At 39.4% G+C, this 12,012-nt stretch overlaps 1 protein-coding gene across 4 annotated transcripts in view; it reads left to right on the top strand.

Annotated features, from left to right (window-relative positions):
* Nucleotides 1-12,012, top strand: part of nr2f2 (nuclear receptor subfamily 2, group F, member 2) — a 346,178-nt gene that overhangs the window by 205,013 nt on the left and 129,153 nt on the right. The gene's annotated exons all lie outside the window — the stretch shown is intronic.

Genomic DNA, 12,012 nt, shown 5'->3' with positions numbered 1-12,012 from the left:
TTTTTTTTACTTTTGTAAAATACAGATTTTTATACAGTTATGGGTCACAGCTTGTTTCTGAACTAACCGAGAACCACTATGAACCCCAGTTAATTATAATACAGTATGTGAAAACAATTCAATGTTAGGTTGCTAGTTGTCTGACTTTATTCCCTTGAGTAATCGAATCATCATCCTCCTGTTCCACTGACATATTTTACAAGTTAGAGTGCTGTTCTCAGACACTAGAGGGAGAACTTGGTATCAGTGCTCAGAGGATGGAGTATATTTCAACTGTTGTGTATTCAACTGTGTCTTCAAAAAAATAAAAAAATAAAAAGTGGGACTTCAATACATTTTAACAAAGAAATTACATTAAATGAAAGACATATCTAAGCACTATTTCTATGTCACTAATCAGTAAACTTGTGACACTGATCATGTGACTTTGTACAGTCGGTCAGATGTTCTTTGAGTGAAGCACAACATGCTCTTTGGATCATTCTTAAATTGTGCTTTAGATCATGAGCATCAAGTTTGACACAAACTTGACTTGGAGTTCAGCTTACGTTTTTAAAAGCAGACAAATCAAATGCACTGTAAAAAATAATTGTTGCTTGAACTTAAAAAAAATAAGTAACATAGTTGCCTTAAAATTTTGAGTTCATTGAATTTAAAAAATGTAGTTAATACAATGAAGGTGATTGGTTTAATATCAGAAACTCAAAATATTATGTTATCTGAACCACATTAATTATTGGAGTTGATTCGACAAAAGAAAAAAAATGTTGTGATAAATCATGAAAATATTTTTTTACAGTGTACCAAGACATTCTGAATTTCATTCATTTTTGAAAATTGAAATTAATTCTTTAAGTTTAACTTGAAACAAACTGTTATGCTGATAATATAATTTGTAGTGTGTGTGTTATATATCAGCTTAAAATGATAATTTCGATTTTCACATTTTTTGAAGTGCTCAGAGCTTAATAAATGATATAGAAGAATTTTCACAGGTGGACTCAGAATCCCACTGTAAAACGTTCATTAACTTTTTCCATGTTTGCAACAAGGTATGGCAGTTTGGAGTAGAAAAAAAAAACACCTATGCAGAAATCAATGGCTTTTAATTTCATTCTATTGATAAACCTTGATAATGCAGCAGTTGAACTGGGCCTCTGTCAGTGGTCATGGCAAGAGGCAGATGAAGAGTAATTGTGCCTTGACCCATATAAGACCACTGCCGCCACCTTACTTGATCTTCCCGTTCGAGCCTCACCCAGCCTGCACTAGACCTGCTTCCACGCAGCCCTGCCTGTGGCAAGGTGATAAATTACACTTCTTAACTACCATTGATTACTTTGGGCTTCTCCACTTTGTGTGACAACTGTTCAGTCGCACTGAATAGAGCTTAATGGCACATTAGAAGGAGGAAAGTACACAGCCTCCCCAGCTTTGATTAAAGCTGCTTGTTGCCTAATAAAGACAAACTGAAGTGTGCTGGGTCTAAGGTGGCTGGAGACCACACTGCTGAAGATATGAGATGTAGGCCCGGCATTCACTGGATGCATTTATTGAGGGTAATTTATTGTTTTTCTAAAAGAAGTAACAAAGACAAACAGTTTTTAAAGGTTTGTCTTGGGAAAACAGTGACCAATATCAATATCATTTCTATAACTTAGCTCAAAATATAAGATGCAAACGTCTATATTTGTATTTGAGATTAAGTATTTTTGTTGCAGTAAGCTTTATTTGAAAATATGTGTAATTGTTCTTATATAATGTTTAGGATATATTTAAATATATAGTCATTTTGCAGTCATTGTAAAAAAGAATTGTTGGTTTAACTTAAAGTAAGTTACCTGGTTGCCTTAAAATTTTGAGTTCATTGAAATTAAAAATTTGAGTTCATACAACGAAGGTCATTGGTTTAATCAACAGAAACTCAAAATATTATGTTATCTGAACCACATTAATTATCCAAGTTGATTTGACAAAAGAAAAAAAGTTGTGATAAATCATGAAAATAATTTTTGACAGTGTAGGTTTAAATTATAATTGGTGTTTCATTATATTATATTATATTTTTATACAAATTGTCAATTATTGTTATTACTATTTTAAATGCTAATTCTAATTTAAAAGACCTAAACAAGAAGCCTTATTATCGAACCGCCATGCGGCAGGGTCACATGCAAACAAAACGGTGTTGTTAGTCTAAAACGAAGGCCTTCGTTTGTCACTCTTTTTCCACGTCAATCAATTCCATCACTTTTTTTGGATCGCTGTCATCAGACCTCAAAAAAGTGCCTGTTTGTCCCTCCTTGTAAAAGAAAATATGGGAGAGAAAAGTGTACCAGTCTGGCCAACCTGTTCGTTCACCCGTCAGTTTAAATCGGTTTTGACACTCCTGTCACTTTCCCTGACCCTGGAGAGACTTCTACTGACCTGGACCGTCCTATTAGGGTCAAAAAGCAAAAACTCAGCACCAATCCAAAAACAAAAGCTGTAAACCCCTCATTAGAATAAGGATAATGTCATCTTTAAAGGGAGAAGTGCCAGTTGGAGAGGCTGGGAGCAGCTGTCTAAGAGATTGCTTTTGTGTTGACGTTTTAAGGCAGGCCCTCGGGCAGAGGTGTGCCCTGGCAGGTCAGTATGGCTCTGGGGTCGGGGCTTTTTGGCCCTGCCGTACTGCAAGCAATGGTGTTCTCCCAGAAAGGGCCTGGCACTGCTGTCATCCACAGATCATGTGAAACTGCCAAAAGTCAAGTCTAGTATCGAAGGGTTAAACTGATTAGCCATGCACTTGTGCTCCCTGGGTCAGAGTTGGAAGAACAATAGTTTGATTATGGAATGGAGATCTCTTTCATTGCTTGCTTAATATGGCCTCGCTTTTTTCGCGTCTGCCTCAAAAGAGCAAAAGTCAGATGATGACGGTCTTGCAGGAGTTGGGTGGTGAATGTTTCCCTTCTTTTGCAGCCCTACCCTTCCTCGTCGTTCTGCTCCTCTCGCTTCCTGTGGCTATTGCTCCCATTTGGATAGCCGCGCTACCTCGCCCTCGCTTTCCGTCCTCGGCACGTCTCTCCGAGAAGGCGCTCCCTGCCTTCTTTCTCTCTTCCTTTCTTTTCGATTTGTCCCCCCATTTCCCCCCACCCCCTTTCACTCGCCCTGCTGGTCCTTCTCGCTGTGTACTTCTCACTTTCGCCTACACTCCTCTCTGGGAAATGTAGATCTTTTCCTGACAAGTTCCTCGTAGACTGGAAAAGAAGCAAGGCCTCTGGAGATCATCAGGAATCTTCTGCCAAGAAATGCGTGGGAATGGTCTGGATGGGAAGAAGGGCTTTTTAATTGTTTTTTTCTTAGGTTTTTTTTTTCTTCTTCTGGAATTAGTCAGTGGAAAAATGCGGTGATTGTTCATTTATTTATCTTATGTAAAAGCGGAGCTGCAGATTTGTGCTGAAAAGGCCGTGTGTATAGGAGAGGAGAGGCGAGGCAAGTTTATGACTTCCCCAAGAACTTACATCCTTTCCTTAATTAAGACGATTAAGGGACCAATTGCCTCTTTAGCTGACTCTGTGATTATGTGCAAATGTGAAGTTTATGCATGTATACAATCAGGTGGCATTGAGTGCGGTACAATGGATCAATCAGGCCATATTTACAACACCGGTGAATATTTACTCGCTGTGTTTATGCACTTTAGAACCTGCTTCAGAACACAGCTGGAATAACACAGGCTGTACTTTTGGGTTCATTAAATGCACAATCAGATGGTTTCCTGACTGGAGAGTGGTAGAGTTCAGCTGTGAGGTAGAGGCCTCTGGAAGTTCATGGATGTCTGGAGACAGATGTTATTTTTGTTGGCCTGTGCGTCTCCTGATCTGTAATGATTATATCCCAGACATCCTTCTCGGTGAAAAGCATTGCAACAGTCGAGAGCTGAAATCTAATGATTGATTTATTTATAACATGGATGGACAGAATGTTGAAGGTCATAGTCCATGAGAGAGTTGTAAATGAAAGCGACACAAAAGAAATGAAGTGTTCTTTATCCTAGATTTTTTTCCTTGTATGAAGTTTTCTTTTTTCTAGTGAAGTTAGAAATTGCATTATGAAACACTTTATGATTTGCACTTTTACATCGATAGTTCACCCAAAAATGAGAATTATATCTAAAAGTCATGCACTCACCCTAATGTCATTCCGAACTCATGTGACTTTCTTTTCTTCAGTGTATTTCAGGTCCTCTGAAGCCATACGAATCCTGAACTAATCATTCTTTTGAATTAAATCGTTTCAGTTAATTAATTGTTTTGGTTCAGTAAACCAGCCTGAATGATTCATTCACAATTCAACTCACTGAATCAATGATCTGATCACAGCTCACTAAAGGGGATCCAAAATATCCAAAATATACTTAAGGCACTCTGGTGCTAATTCTTATGTATTCTTACAATCTTATTGGTCCATTTTCGTAAATCTGGTTACACCCCACTGATGGTTAGGTGGAGCGAATCGCATAAGCATTAATACAAAACAGCCACTTCGTAAAAAAAAATTGTAGTTTTCTCGTTAGATTGGGTTGAATTATCAGTAAACGGCTAAATGAATTCTGTTTGTGTTGTAATGTAGTGCACTTCTCAAGCTTGAAAATCCTTTTTATTGTAATTGCAAAGAAAATAGCTCATGGGTTTGTGTAGTGACTGTTGCAACTAGTGACTAGTAACTGTTCCTTTAATTCTGCTATAGAATATGAGAAAAAGTGAGTTATAGAAATAGTAAAGGGTTTTTCCATATTCCCAGACAAGACAGAGGGACCCTACTTACACATCTCTCTCAAACGCTCCTCACAGCCCCTGTAGTCCTCCACACTGCAGGGGATCACTGGAGGTCAATCTCTTGTTGAACAATGTCACTTACCATCTTTGTTCCAAAATGGACTTAAAAGGGCCTTTATAGGAGACGCACAATCAGGCCCCTTTCTTATATTAAAAGCGCATGACACATCAAAGGTGGGGGGCCATCAGGAGAGTTGAGGAGAGATCAGCATCCAAGCAACTGTATTAGAGCATTGTCCAGTGCTATGAATGAGAAGCAACGGCTCCTGATTTTCAGCTGTCAATTCGCCGTCTTAGCGTGATTGAGACTGTTATTGTGAATGTCTCTATCTCCCAGGTGGCCAGTCAGAGAATGGCACCTTCAGCGGTGGGAAGAATGTATACTGTGCACTATTAAGAACTTTATAATCACTTTGATTTTTGCACATCAGCTTAAGCTGGCAGGTTTTCATTATTCAAGACATTTCAATTGGGGTACAAAAACATAAATATCTGAAAACGACATTGCTTATTTCGGAAGACACAGCAACCTTTTATTCTGCCCTTTTCTGGTTTTCTTTTAGTGCAAAATGTGCATTGAGAAGGTCAGCAAACGACGTAACCAAATTACCTAGGCTAAACAATGGACGTGTTTTTCCTTTAATGCCAGTTTTATTGCAATATATGTAAGTATCTAGTCACAGTACAATGAACAGGCCTTGATATAATGACATTTAATGTAATCCAATATGACTGGGGCCATCTTCACTATTCCATATTATTCAATACAGTATTCAGTAGTGAAACCGAAACAGCACTTTTGGAGCCGCTTGCCATTCTAAATGTGTTGTTAGCCTCGAACACGGTAGGCAGTGAGGAGTGAGAGCGAATTACTAATGTAAACCCGGGGAAGCCAAGTGCTAAGCCTGTGCTATGTTTTGACACGCTTACCAAACAATAGCAGAATCTTCATCAATCTGGAGATTGAGGCCACGGCTAAAGCCTCCACATGTGGCTGCACGGTATTGTGTTTAATCCAGAGAGTTAGAGAGCGAATGAGACGAATAAAAAGAAGTTGAAAGAGAAAGAGAAAAGGGGCCCTGTAAATTCGGCAGGGCCAGGGGTCTCAATCTGTGCACGGCAGGAAGCTTCACTGGGTGGTTTGTTTAGCTGGATGTGATTTCGAGTGGCAGGAGGGGGTGTCACCCAGTCATAAGGAGCACAATAGGGCATACTTTCTCAACACTGTTAATAGGCAATAATGACGTGGATGGCATCCAAGCAACCACCGTGGCCCACGTCCTCAGATTAAGATACCCTTAGGCCCACCGCACACCCTTTCGTTTATTACCTCACTCCATTTATTACACAGGGTCCTGCTTTCTAGCAGTTGCGGGAGAATTTATGTGTGCGTGGTGGGATTTAATGTGAATGCACTGTTTTTATTAATGCGTATTGTTTGACCTTTGTTGCGAAAATGACTGTTTCAGAAACTAATGTTAAGTAACGTAACTCAAGGCGTATCGCACTGACTCGCTCAGATCACAAGCGTTATTTTACAGACTGGCCATTAAGCTACACTATGATTAACAGGTAATTGAGGTCGTGAAAGTAATTTTACTAAGTGAAACAGTTCCAACTGCTTCCAACATATAATCTAACCAATGTTTAGCAAAACATTCGGTTAACATATTGGACAAACATAGAAAAACAAAAAAAAAGGAAAGAAAAGGAAAAGAGAAAGAGAAAAAACAGCTCAGGAGTATCGCGTTGCAGGAAATAAGCACTCACCCTCTCTAAGTAACCGATTCCAGGAAAAGGTTGGTAGAGAATGGAGGAAAGGAAAAAAGATAGGGAGCCAGGCCTGGGATTTTCGAAACACTGAACAAGATAGATTCTCTCCAAATCCTAATTGGAGAACAGTTGATTTAATTGGTATCCATTTGGCTGACAAAAGAAAGCAAGGGGTAGTGGGCAGGCAGGGAAGGCCCCTTGGGGGATGTGAACATGGAGTGGCTCTGCCGAACGCTCGGGGACGGATCACTTCCAAAGACAAACCGTGGGAGCTGGCAGGACAGATTGCAGCGGGAAGGGGAACGGAGGGGGAGGGAGCGGCAGTGAGGGAATGTAGAGAGAGCCTTTCAGAGCAGAGCCATCTTTATTTTAGAAGGCTGAGCTGTTTGTGAAGCTCTAAAACCACTCTGCCGCGCTCGGGGAAAGAGCTTGTAATAGGACTCTGACCCAGGGAGGACAGAGGGGTTACGGATCAACGGTCCCTGCAACCTGAGGCCTCTTACCGCCCAGACGACTAAATTAAAGTGATCACAACAAACTACCGAATGCGCTCCGGATTAACTTGTCCACTTGGCCTTTCGCGTTCAGTCTCCACTCTCTGATTAAAATGGTGAAAAAAACATGAATGTCCGTAATATTTAATGGGATTGACTTTTTCATACTGACACTAAAAGGGATGTTCAAAAATGAAAATTCTATTGCGTATTCACCCTCGTGTTGTTCCAAACTATGTTTGACTTTGTTTTTTGATAAATGTTTCAGTTTTTATATCCATACAATGTTGTTTTGAACCCCATTGACTTCCGTTATATAGGCCAAAACATTTTTTAGTGTCTTATTTTGTGTTCCACAGAAAGAAAGAAAAAAGTCACAGGTTTGGAACAACTTGAGGGTGAGTAAATTCTGACAGAACCACATATTTCTGGGTGAACTATCCCTTTCATGAATAGTATTGCTATAATCAACAGAGTAAAAATACAGTAATACTCACTATGCACAGTATATTTTTACAGCATCTGTTAACCTTTGTTAATGTTGTAGTTAATGCAGTTGTTCATCGTTTGTTCAGGTTAGTTCACAGAGCATTAAACTTTATTTAAAATGGTTTATTAAATGTCAACATGAGGAAAGATTAACAAATGCTGTTTAAGTATTGTTCATTCTTTAGTTAACCTAATGCAGTTAACAAATGAAGAAATGCAACCTTATTGTGTTACCATAAAAACAATGATTTGCAATAAATAGCATTTGAACAAAGACAAAAGCTATGATCTGATCAGCAGAGGCACATGCTCTCTTTGTAAAAAAAAGAAGAAAAATCCTAAATTTAGAAAGCTCTAAGCATGTTTCATGGACTGTGCATCTGTGTGTGTGGGATAAAGAGAGTGCATCTGTGGGCTGCTGAGGCCCGGATGTGCAGACACGGGGAGACCCAGGTGCTGCACTGTTTTTATGGCCTCTGTGGAGAGAAAGGGTGGGGGGAAGAGGGAGAGAGGAAAAGAGAGAGAACGAGAGACAGAGAGGAAGGGAGAGCAGGGGTAGATGACCCGGGGCCAGGCAACATAGACCTTCACTCCTGCCACTAGGGGACTCAGTCACTTCTTATCTCTTCCTCCACTTTCACTGTTCTGCCATCTACTCTCCTCGCTTCCTCTCTACAGTTCAAACTGATTTTAAATTGGACTGGACTTTGTGTTGACGCAACATATAATACATATAAATAAATTTGAAATTTGAAAAATACAGTGTGTATATATATGTGACCCGTGCTGGCGAAATGAGTCGCAATGAGCAACTTTTAAAAAATGAGTTATTAAAAAACCTTCAAAATGATGTATAATTTGTTGGAATGTTGGAGCTACACCTGTTTGAAGTTGATAGAGTCAAATTTTCTCAATTTTGAGAAAAATTGAGTTAAAGTTTTCTGAAGGTTCCAAAACAAAATCACCTAGCAACTAAACCTTAAAATGAATGAATTGCTATTTGGAGCATTGGGATCGCTAGACGAGGGCTTAATGAACTCATTTTTGTGAAAACCTCAAATTCGACCATCTTTAATTTTTGGTTTCTAAATGTGTCTTGAATTTTAATTGTTTCATGTTCTCATTTACCAGTAATTTACCTTACAAAACACACTGTAATCAGCACAAGCAATATAGAATTTTATTGGATGCACAGCCATATAAATTAGTGAGTCTATTTTTATTTTTATTTTTTTCAAATTATTTGTGTTTAATTGCATGTTTTTCTTGGCATATAGATCGGTATCCCGGTTTTGGGGTTAAGGCCCACCCTGCTTTAGAGTATAATCCCAATGCACAATCCACAGAGTTGAGTGTTCTGAGGCGAGTTTGACTCCGAGGTGAGTCTCTCCATCCTTCACTCTCTTCTCTTCAGTAAAAGGAACATTGTTAGATTTATGCTAAATCTGTGTAAGTCAACGGCTAGCTTTAATCCCCTCCTTACAGTATATGACAGAGCTGCCCTCACCTTGCCAAGCACTTAAAGAGGCAATCTCTCAAAAACTCGCCTTTCAATTAAAGCCTGTGCGAGTGTGCGTAGGAGCTGTACAGGAGTTGGGGGTTGTGGCGAAAGGGGCAACAAGCCCATTCCTGATGTAAATGAAGAGATGCATATCAGCGTTAATCCATTGCTTTGTAGTCACAGCCATACCTAAAGTCTGTCTAATTTCCCTTGCCCTCCCCTTTCCAGCCAGAAGTGTATCGATCGGCTGTAATTGAAGTGTACTTGATAATCCGCAAGGAAACAGGGGAGAGGGAGACCCTCAACTCTAACTCTGATGCACAGAGAATGGAGATGGGTGTGTGTGTGTGTGCTGGCGCTGTGAGGGCTCTTAGGTATGGGCGGGTTGGGCAACACCCCTTTCACAATTTTTTCTCAGCTGATTAAACTCATTGAGAGGCAGGCAAGTGGAACAAATGGATACAAAGGTCTGTCAGGCAGCCAACAGCAGCACGGATTTCTTCATTGAAACTGCCAGCTCCAAATCTCTAAGGTTGTCTCTACACTATTACCCTGCAGGAGAGCCCTGCCCCGAGCTCCCTTAACTGTATGAATAACCACAGCGAGACCGCTCAGACCCGCAATGTAGATTTAGAATCTGTAAATCCAATTTCATACATTTGATAACACAGCCACCGTTAGAATTAAATTATGTTTTATTCATCCCTGTAAGGTGAAACTCAGTGTATTCAGTAATGAGTTCAGTATTGGATAAATACGTTGGCTTACTTCTGTAACTGGGTGTGTAATTGAAGGAACATTGTTAAAATACCACCTTGCACAAAAAGTCAATTACATAATACGAGGAATGCAGGAAGAAGTTGTTTCAACAGTTTGAACATAGACGTTACACAAATAGAGGATCAAAGCCATTTTGCTTGAGTACCACGTCATCTGCTCATTGTTTGTTTGTAAGCAGGGAAGTGGTGGTCTGTTTCCGAGCAGACTCTCTGAGAGGTTGCCCAGGATAGCTGTCTGGCTATCTATACCGGTCGAGCTCGGTTCTGCCATTTTAGTACTATGTATCTCGTCCTTGTTACCTGTGTTTGTTTATAATAAAAAGGGAAGTGACGAAAGGTCAGCCGTGATTTGGAAACCAAATATATTGCTCCTAAATATTTCATAAATAGATTAGTGCTTCAAAAGTATGCTCAAAAGACCTGCTAATAGTTTGTGTTATTCAAATATGTAAATCACGTGGACCTATATACTGTATATATGTATATGCCTAGTTCTGTCATGAAACTCTAACTGGTGCAGGCTTTTTTTCTATCATCCTATGGATGTGCTACAGTATATGATCATGTTATTATTCATTCAAGTGCTATTAATCCATTAAAGCATGATATGACGGAAAAAAAGAACACAAATCTGTACTGACGTGCTGTCTGTGAAGAGGTTCTCTGAACAAACACCCAAAACTCGCGCACAGAAAGCCACTTTAGACAGCCTGACGCCAGTGCCGCATCGAGTTCTCTTTCACGCTTGAATGGACAAAAACACAAAATTATGTCAAAATTCGAATTGTTTCGAGTATACTTGTAAGCACAGTCTTAAAAACCTGCTGCTGTCTGTGACATTAAAGTTCACCCAAAAATGAAAATTCTGTCATTAATTACTCACCCTCATATTGCTCCAAACCCGTAAGATGTTCATATTCAGAACACAAATTAAGATATCTTTGATGAAATCCGTGATACATCTGGCCTTCGATATAGACTGCAACACATCGACCACTTTCGAGGCCCAGAAAGGTAGAAAAGACATTGTTAAAATAGTCCATGTGACTACTGTGATGGAAATATTTTATGTCAACATGAAATGTACAGAAAATGCAGACTAAGGATGCTTAGGTCAAAGACCAGTCACATGATTAGCTTAGATCATTACAAACCAATCACCAGAACAAATCACAGTGATGAAGACATTGAATTTTACTCAACTGTAAGACTTAAATGTGCATGTATCTTTCTATTCATTGAGACTCACTCTGTTGTTGTGACAAGTGATCTCCGGCCGTAAATAAAACTTCATTTCTACAAAGAGCAACTTGGAAGTCGTGTCAGGTATATGCTGCGCAGCTAAGGAATAGAAGTACTAAAGATTCTACGCTCAAAAGACCACAGCAGAGACAGTGATAGTGTTGGAAGACTATAGAGTCGCCCTCGGGGTGAGGCTGTAATACTCGGAGTTAGTATTAATGATCCTGTGTCGGACCAGCGTACACCTGAGAAGGACGGTGAGAGTGTATAGATGCTAAAGACCTGTGTGCTCATGTGTGATTGAGGTAGTGATAGTAGCTTCTTGACGGGACGCCGTCACCTTATTTCGGGAAGGGAATTACCTCGAAATATTGGAAATGTATTAGAAGTATTCCAGAAGGGAATTACCTCGAGATACTGTCGTATTATATTGTATTATATTCGGGACGGGAATTACCCCGAAGGTACTGTAGTATTGTGGTACTGTAGTATTGTATTGTATTATATTTGGGATGGGAATTACCTCGAAGGTACTGTAGTACTGTATTGGTACTGAGTATTATATATTATATTGACAACTGGAGGTTGTTTGAATTGTCAGTGGCGAAGTCGGATTAGTATTGAGAATTTCCACGACACTACAGTGGTTCAACCTTAATGTTATGAAGCAACGAGAATACAATGAATGAAGGTCTTACGGGTTTGGCGCAACATGAGGGTGAACTAATCAATATTAACAAAACAATATTTTGGTGAACTAATCTATTAATGTTAATCAATGAACAAAAGACAGAAAATCACTCACTACTCTTGACTGAATAACTTTTGTTGCTTTAATAAGGATTAATCTATATTCAATTTATAATTTATGCAGGGAAGTGTAATGTTAGGTGCAATGAAACACGATTAATTACAGA

Source organism: Megalobrama amblycephala, linkage group LG19 (assembly GCF_018812025.1).
Source record: "Megalobrama amblycephala isolate DHTTF-2021 linkage group LG19, ASM1881202v1, whole genome shotgun sequence".
NCBI classification, from domain to species: domain Eukaryota; kingdom Metazoa; phylum Chordata; class Actinopteri; order Cypriniformes; family Xenocyprididae; genus Megalobrama; species Megalobrama amblycephala.
This window is presented reverse-complemented; position numbering and strand designations above follow the sequence as displayed.